We start from the raw sequence: 9602 nt of genomic DNA, 5'->3' as shown, positions 1-9602 counted from the left end.
CCTAAATTGCAGGAAAATGCACCTCGATGACCACAATTTGGACAAGCTAAGAAAAACAGGCCTAATAACGAGTCATTGATTTTGCCGTGCAGTAAAATCTAACCACATAATGCATAATCCCTTTTAATATTGTACTGTATGTAAGATATGTAGCTTTATAAAAAAGTTAAACACACACATACTGTGCATTTTATATCAACCCTCCGAAAGCAACATGAAACTGCTCATTATCTGCTCTATGCAGTTTAAAACTGCACTCATATGAGAATCAATGAGAATCGAAACATGTATACTTTGCATTGTACCGTATATACAGTACACATATGGCTTTATTGTATGTATGTATGTTTGTTTGTATGTTTGTTGTATGTATACACACACGTATACTCAATCGTGTATATATATATATATATATATATATATATATATATATATAATTTGCTCTGTCACCCAGCACAATCTTAACTCACGTTTCCAAAAAATTTGTCCCTCTCCCCACATACCAGACAACTGTAACAGCGGGAGAATGATCAAATCCAGATCACTCCACCCACACCCTGAATTTAAAAAAAAAAGGCTATCAAACATTTTGAAAAGGAACAAAGTAAAATCAATCCGACTACCTTGAAAAAAAAAAATCGGCAGGGATGACCATCTTAGATACATCACCATCCTTTCCTCGAGCCCTCAGGTGAAAAAAAGACAGCTTGCTCAAAAGGCGAAGGATGTCATCCAAATTGCATGTTATCATGGAGGTACATCATTTTCAAATTAACTATTCTGGCTGGCACCTGCTTCATAGAAGCCTTGATGGATAGTTTCCCTGTCTTTCTCAGAGCCTCTGCACCCCCACCCCCCCGTTGCGCCTTCTCTTTCACACACACACACATAAAACCTCCACGTTCTCTTTAAAATAAAGCAAAAGCCTACACATCAGCTCAGCAAATATTCACAAAAATGTGCCTTCTAAGGGGCCAGCGACATGCACTTTGAGCCTATGTGGTGCCCGTGAATGCGTATTTCATATCCAGAGCATCTTTGCATCCTTGTGCAAAAAAGAAATGCATGTGTGCGTGCGTGTGTGTGTGTGTGTGTGTGTGTGTGTGTGTGTGCAATTTGCAATGCGTAAAATTGCCGTGGGCATAACACAGAGGCAATATTCTTGCCACGACACACAACTACCTTAACACAGAAATCAACTTGAGTGATGCTAAAACCGCGGACAGCTCCTCCACATTCGAAAGCGCATTCAGTATGTTATCCGTTAAATAATGATCCTCTTACCGTGCGATGCCGGTAAACGCCAACGCATCCCGCAAAAAATAAAATAAATAAAAAAAATCACGCCCGTGGCCTTTCTTCTGGTTCCAGTGTCGGCGCAAACATGGATGTCGAAACCCCAACACCGGTGTCAGCTGCAGGAGAACCCTCAAGAGTCAAGTCTCCTCGGTGTTTAGCTCCATAACACAGTCTCATTGACGAGTCAGCTGGCGCTCCGAAACTGGCTCCTGTCTTCTTCCAGCAAATAATTGAGCAGTGTCATCTCAGGGAATAAAAACCACAGTCAAAGTTGTGACACACGGGAAAACAATAGAAGTGGACTTAAATAAAAAAAGGTGAAAGCAAAGAAAGCACAGTAATCCCACATTAGAGGAGACCTGCACCGTGACTTTCATTCATGCGCAAGGAGGGAGCTGCACGAATCTCACCGTCCCTCCCTCCTTTTCCCCGCGTTTGATGCCACTGGTCCTGCGGCGTCCACCAGTCTGCGTCTTGGTGTGTGTTTCCCCCTCACGCCGCGCATCTGGCGTCTAAAATCAGTGCATGTGTCCGTGCAAGGGTGCAAAAATCAGGCAGGATCGCACAAGCTTCCAGCAGCGTTGCAACTAGTGGAACTTGATGTGGGCTGGTTGGCGCAAAACGATGGTGCGCAAGCACATCTACAGCGGCAAACGCATCATGGGGCAATTAACGTCGTGTGGCAGCCGAAGAGTGAGCACAAAAAGGCATAAATCCTCCATTCGCGGTGCTGTCATGACGAGGGAATGAAAAGCGATTTAATGCAATAGTCTTTAAGGGGGTACGGAGAGGCGTAGGGGGGACGGGAGGGAGAAAGTAAGGGAGAGCGTCGGAAAGAGTACCCATAGGGGGCAGCACAGTGATGTTGGGGGGAAAAAAACAAAACATGCTTTTCAAAGTGCCATTTTTGTGTTAAAATCTCTCTCTCTCTCTCTCTCTATATATATATATAGAGACATATATCTCTATATATATAGCTTTAATGCATCATTTACTTTACATGCACAGCTTGGGATTGTATGTTATGGTTTATATGTTTCAGTCACACAAGTTGCATGAAGGGACATTACGTGTTACATGAGTACAAGTCACCATGTCTGAAAAGGAGTAGGAAGAATTGGAGCTCATCTAATCCTACCCCTTCTCCGTGTCTCTTCGGAAAGGCAAGTTGATTTTTAGTGTGCTTTACAGAAAAGAAGGCTAAAATCACTTCATATAGTCATTTCATAAAACATAACATTATTATATACAATTCCATAAAATTATTGAATAACACATACAAGTAAAAAAAATAATAATAATAATAATTCAAAGTGAAGAGTGCAGTTAAAATACTTTGAGTTGCCAAATAAACTGCTGAAAAGAACTGTTTTCGGACTGGATTTGAACATTGCCAAAGTTGAGGATTTCCTCACATCTTCTGGAAGACTGTTGCAGATTTTGGCAGCATAAAACTGAATCGCAGCCTCACGTTTCTGATTATCCATTTACACAACATCGCTTACATGTTGACACTTATGTCAGGAGATCTGAAAGATCCGGGTTCGAATGCGTGTGTGCGTGGGTTTTCCGGCTTCCTCCCACATTACAAAAAACATTTGTTAGATTAATTGGAGACTCTAAATTGTCCATCGGTATGAAAGTGAGGGTGAATGGTAGTTTGTCTATATGTGCCCTGTGATTGGCTGGCGACCAGTCCAGAGTGTACCCTGCCAAAGTCAGCTGGGATAGGCTCCACCCTCGTGAGGACAAGCGGCATAGAAAATGGATGAATGGGTATTTTGTAATTTGCATTTTGTTTACTTCCGGTGTGGAACAAAAAAATGAACGTGTATGTGCAGTGTTGAGAAAAAGGAAGAAATAAAAATGTAAAAATAAAGACAAATAAAAATTGAACATATAATAGGAATAAATGTCGTTTTCATGTTTAAAAAAGAGTTAATGTTAACTGATGAGGGTTGGCAATCCTAGTGCCTTGTATTTTCCCCTGCTTCCTTAAGTCACGTGCTTTCTTGGCAAAGTCTGTGCTGCGTTGCGTTTTGTCAGATGCTCGTTGATTAGACTTTGTTCCTTTCAGCTTGCTTCTCTGCCTAACCAATACCACCTTGTTGTTTTTTTTGTGATGATGGTGATGACGACAGGTGTGGTCTTGTTATTTCGGCCAGACATTGGAATGCATGCATCGATGCCGTTGACATCCGTATCCACCACCTTTTGAGTGCCGAAAGTAGACTTGGGCGATATATCGATTTTATCGATTAATTCAAGTTTTTTATTGCAGACAATTTGAAAAAGAAAAAAAAATGGTTTTGAGACTAACCTTTCGCCCCCAGGAGCCTGTGTAGCTCCCCCCTCAGCCTCGTTGTCTTAAAAAAGATGCACAACCAGCAGCACAACAAACTTATCCCAGCATGTAAAACCAAGGCATACAGCCGAGTGGGAGAAACGTAACTCTTTACGAGGAGAACAAGCCGGCTACAACCAACAAACTCCCGCTAAAAAGCAGCTTAATGTGGTGGAATTTACCCAAGGCACCACGTATGATAAGAAAGGGAGACGATGGCGAGCGATCACTGATGTGGTTGCTTTGCCCATTGCTAAAGATGGGTACCCGTGTGGAAAAAAAAAACTAGGTTTAGCCATTTGCGGAAAACTATAGACCTCAGGTATGTGCTACCTACAGCCACAAGTATTTTGCTGGAGTTGAGTTGCCCCATCTGTACAGTAGTACTCATGAGAAAAACGGCTGGAAGGGGTGTCGTGTTGTTCTGCAACAGCCATACATGAGTATGCACTAATGCTGTACGTTGCGGCATTGTTTGAAGCTCGAGATAAAACACTTCATTGTGTATTTTTCTTCAGATTCAGTCATGAAAGAATTCCTGGTTGTTGTCTTTGGAAATGATGCAGCTTTCAATGTGCGTGTAAACAAGTCTGTTTCCTTTCAAACTACAAAGTGTATTTTTTAAAACAAAAGAACAGCTGGCACTTTAATTCCAGGAGGTGAATAGGGCTTTTATTTTGTTATGTTTTTGATCAAATGTTTTGGATCTCATTTGTACTTATTTTTTTTCACAGAAAGTAGGAAAAAAAATCAGAAAAAAATGGAAATTGAATTTTTTGTGAAAAATACTGGAGATTTTATTTTTATGCCATATCGCCCCGCCCTAGCAGAAAGGCGGCAGGCCGCGTGTTGCTCTGCTGAAGCAACAACTTCTTGTTCTCCTCCTCTGTTATCAGCTGCTCTGGCATACGACCTGCATGTAATGTGCAACCCAGTCACAGTCATGTTGTTCATGTGCATCTGTTCCAAATCATCAATGCTGCTCATTTTTTGCAATATAATGTGATCATTTTGCTATTTTAAGGCATCCACTTTCTCTTTCAGCCCATCTTTCAGTGGTACAATTCTTCACTTCCTTAACGTGTTTCATTGAATACTTAATGTCACCAGGCTGTTTATCTCTTATCTCGTTGAGCCTGCCTCCCCTGTCGTCCAGTCTGTCGTTCAACCTGTATCCCATACTGTTCAACTTCATTATTACATCTTGGAGACTACCTGTTTCCTGGATTTCTTCCACATCCTCTTCTTTCTTTTTTTCTAAATTAGTTTCCTCAAGACAGAACTGCAGGGGGAGCACAATGGCAGAGAACAGCAAGAGAGTTCAAGGTTCAAATGACACCTAGGGCAGGGGCATGGAACTCGTTTTCACCGCAGGCCCTCAGAGGGACGCAGCTTTGCCTGAAATGTGTGCGTAACTGGACTGCTAGAAGACGTTTCCGCTCTCATCCAAGCAGGCTTCATCAGTTCATGCTTAAAGACTAGATAGGACAGATCTAAACTGAGGGGATGGTGCTCGATCCAAGCATTTATTCTCCCACGTTGAGGTACGCCGCAACGAAGACTGGTGTCATTCTTTTGCGGTGCAAAACGACAGTTGTTAAAATGAAGGAAGTGGAATGAGGAGAATTCCAGCCAAAGCACCCCCACCAAAAAAGGGGCATAGCCCACCTCTCAACCTAAGCCAGCTGGGACAGAGTCCAGCTTCTCTGTGAATGTGAACCAGCTTGAAAACTGCAGACGCCAATGAATAAACTACTGTATTAGTTTGAGGCTCCAGGAATGATCTCCTCCCATTTGCATGTCAATTAATCCACAAGACCACTCAGTATACATTTTTTGAACATAATGTGGTATTCACTCGAACATTCACACACACACAAGCTGCCTGCATTCTCCAAGTACATTTAATGCAGCTCGAGAATACATTCCATTGAACAGGCCTCAAATTAATGCAAGAATACTGCTTGAATAAACAGTATTTAGCTCTTAGTAACACATTGTTGCTTTCCAGCTAGTGGAGATGGAATCCGCGCAATAATCTGCATACCCAATTTTACAACGTGATTTACTCACACAAGTAGAATTTGTATCATTGCCCTGCATGGCTACAATCACAATGGCACATGCTCCTCGTGAACATTGACTTAATGCTAGCATCCAATTCAGGAGTGTATGCAGGCTTCAGGTCAAGCAAACAGGCATTTGTCTCCATCTTTTCAACAAGGATGCTTCCAAATGCACGGATTAAGCCTATAGTAGTGCTCACTTACAAGCGATCTGCTTTGAAAGAAACAAATTTTATGCAGGATTAGTCTTAATCCAGTTTTGCATCAAATACTCAGTTGCCATGTTGCGAGAAGTGCATCCAAAGCACGGCTTATTTGGCCCACATTGAAAGTGCTGCCCTGTTACCCTTTTTCACTGCAGAACAAGAAACTTTAAAGCACTTAACAAGAGCCGAGGAAGAAAATCAAATTAAATCGAGCATATGGTGGGCCCGCCATGTCCAAAGAGATTTCCCACTTAGTCTGTATTGTGTGGTAATAAGTCAACTCTTCTGGACTTTTTTAGTATGTGGAGAATGGCAATAAGCGGATGTGGTATGCGTGTCACCTCCCTGAAATTAGTCGTGTAGATGCATGGAATTATCTTTAAGTCTCAGGCTCTGTAATCGTATTAAGAGGGAACTATCCCATGGAGATGGGCAAGCCCGAATCAGAGGAATTCTGGCTAGAATACTATTAGGAAGAAGCTGATGCAGGAGGGTGTTTGCTCCCTGGAAGTCTACAATTGGCATACAAATACGATGTGCGTGTGAATAGACATGCAGCAGCAAGGCTCTCTGATTAATGAAAGCTAATAGGTTCATGCAAACTCCAACACTATTATCATACATCATCTGCATAAAGCATCATATGATAATTACATCTGGGGTTAACTCATTAATGCAAATGAAGGTTCATGCTAAATTTAACAAAATTATATTTTGTGTGAGCCCCCGTGCTGTTTTATTTTTACCCATGTTATGGAACTTTATTCATTTATTTACTTTGTCTGGGAAAGATGTGAGGCACTTGCATAATATCTCTTACGTAACGGAACAATGCTGTGCCAAAATTTTCAGTTCTTTAAATATGTTTGCATTTTATTGCTAATTACTTCGAAAGAAGCATGTAACATGCCCCCGCACCCTTTTGCCCTGTGACTCATTTTACCGTGCTGTTAATTTTGTACGATACCCAGCACAAAACGGCTGAGATAGTTGAGGTCGGAGATGACAAGCTTTCCAACTGATCATTATCAAACTTGTAGGGATTAATCATATAAAGTTCTCGCTGGTTGATGGATCTGGAGTCAAGGCTTACACTGATGCATGATTTTCCGTGTTTGCTTTTTAACTTATCTGCCACAAACAGGGGTTTGGTTCATTATAAAAGGAACTAAGTCAGTAAATTCATTTTTTTTCCTCATTAGGGTCACAGGTCACACCCTGAATTGGTTGCCAGTCAATCATAAAGTAGTTCATAGATTAGATATTAAATTGTGTGAGATAGCTGACTCAAAGGAGAACAGTGAATATTTTTTGGATGGTTATTTTGATTAACCACTCACACCATGGCAGAGTGGTTAGCATGTTGGCCACACAGTCAGGAGATCTGGAAGATCTGGGTTTGAATCTCCCTTGGGCGTCTCTGTGTGGAGTTTGCATGTTCTCCCCGTGCATGTGTGGGTTTTCTCCGGGTACTCCGGCTTCCTCCCTCATTCCACAAACATGCATGTTAGGTTAATTGGTGACTTTAATTGTCCAATTGCCCTGTGATTGGCTGGTGACCAGTCCAGGGTGTACCCAAAGATAGCTGGGATAGGCTCCAATAGGCTCCAACATACCTCGCAACCCTAGGAATAACCCTAGGATAAGCGATATAGGTTTCAGTTTTCCACGACTCTGAACAGGATAAATGGTAGGAAAGGAATGGATGAGTATTACTATGTTGGCCATTTTGATGCATGTTTTGATGGGCTCCAGGTGCAATTTATTAGAACTGATGCTTGCCAGGGGCCGCACGGTGGTCTAGTGGTTAGCACGTTGGCCAACACAGTAACAGCCTGGAGATCGGGAAGACCTGGGTTTGATTCTCCCTTGGGCATTTCTGTGTGGAGTTTGCATGTTCTCCCTGTGGGTTTTCTCCGGGTACTCCGGCTTCCTCCTAAATTGTCCATAGGTATGAATGTGAGTGTGAATGGTTGTTTGTCTATATGTGCCCTGCGATTGGCTGGCCAGTCCAGGGTGTACCCCGCCTGTCGCCCGAAGTCAGCTGGGATAGTGACCCTAATGAGGAGAAGCGGTATAGAAAATGGATGGATGGATGCTTGCCAGAGAACCCAAGCATTGCATTTCTGCAGATTCCGCCGTGTCCCCAGCAGGTCTCGCCTCCTAGTGAATTTTAGGAGAAACGTATGAGAAGCCTTTTACACAAAATAGAAACTAAAATGAGGCTGAGATGAGAATCTCAAATTTGTCTCCCGAGCTGTAGAAGATCAAGCTTTCAGCGGTAAAATTTTCCTCTGGGAGACCACACTTTTAGCATGACAGCGTAATCCGGCCAGCAAATTAACTTGTCATGGTAGCAAGATGTGGTGACAAAATGTATAAACTTGTATGAAGCAGAAATGACTCTACATAAACAATGAGTGAACACTGCAAGGCCCATTTGGGCCTGTAAATGCATGACGGCTAATGAGACAACTCAGGATGGATGGGAGGGGAAAGCGAAAGTGGTATGTTGCGCCATGCGGGTGTCACTCCAGTAATTATGGCAAAAATTGGTTTTGTCTTCGTCGCGCACATTTGCAGGCACAACACATGCCGTTTCACTGCATTTCAATTTGACAACTATGTTTGCATGTACAAATAAATATTAACACTAATAATGTGTGATGCTTCCAGAATGCCTCACTGCCTGCGACTAAATAGCTGCTCATTGTCTCCTCTGCTGCGTGGTTTGCATAGACGAAAAGAAACATAGACATTTACGTTGTGACTAGGGGCGTCACGATACGCTCAACCCACGAGACCAGACGATACTTGAACATTACTTTTAAGGAAACTATAATGACAAAAGATAGTTGTGCCCCAATAAAGTTTTTAAAATTCATTATTTTATTATAATTTATTATGTATTTTTAGTCACAAAACAAAGCATGTGTTATAACATTGCATGCGTGGCCTAAGCATAACATTTTTCTACAAATTAAAACTAAAACAAAAAATTATAAGTTAAAATAATGATGGCAGTTGTAGCAACTACTACTAATCATTTACGGCATGCTGATATCAAATTATATAAACACACATGGAAAATAGATTGTAGATTGCAGTATAGTAGATTATTTTATGTTCACGCTAAAAGAACTACAGTTCCCATGATGCCTAAAGTGCCTAACCAGGAAGTAGTGAGTAAATTTGAAGTAGCCAGAAACAGACACTACTATCACATGTTTTGATGGAAGTCGTATACAGTACAGTGATCGTGTTTTAAGCTGCATATGATGCCAAATGTGATCAAGTTTAAGTTAGTTTGATCAATTGTAGAATTGCTAGAGCTTCTGCTTGGACATTACGCAGCCAAAAGACGCTGGGAACAACAAGGTATAGGTTTGACTACAAACTTGAAACACCTAGGTTTATAGTGTGTGTAGAGCACTTAATGCACGGTGTCGTTAAGCAATCTGTACCGGAAATGCGATCGTTTCTGCGCATGCACGAAACTTATGTCACTTCCTCCTTTTGCAATTTGTTATGACAGCGCTTCTGCAACGTCCCGTGCTGTGGTGTTTACGTCGCGGATGTCACGTATTGCGGGCTATTTTGGGATCTCCCGTGATAAACGAGGGAACACTGTATTACAAAATGCTATCTGTAACTAAAGAAAGCATGACGTCCCCAATTTTACGAGAT

The 9602-nt window shown here is 41.8% G+C and overlaps 1 protein-coding gene across 1 annotated transcript in view; it reads right to left on the bottom strand.

Annotated features, from left to right (window-relative positions):
* The window catches only part of LOC129186218 (SLIT and NTRK-like protein 5), a 29775-nt gene extending 27693 nt beyond the window's left edge, over window positions 1-2082 (bottom strand). Inside the window, exon 1 of the mRNA XM_054784250.1 lies at window positions 1285-2082. The gene's annotated coding sequence lies outside the window, so the exon portion shown is untranslated. The remainder of the gene's footprint in view (window positions 1-1284) is intronic.
* Window positions 2083-9602: the final 7520 nt, after the last annotated feature.

This window comes from Dunckerocampus dactyliophorus, chromosome 1 (assembly GCF_027744805.1).
Source record: "Dunckerocampus dactyliophorus isolate RoL2022-P2 chromosome 1, RoL_Ddac_1.1, whole genome shotgun sequence".
NCBI lineage: Eukaryota > Metazoa > Chordata > Actinopteri > Syngnathiformes > Syngnathidae > Dunckerocampus > Dunckerocampus dactyliophorus.
Note: the sequence above shows the minus strand (reverse complement) of the source record. Positions and strands in the feature narration are given on the sequence as shown.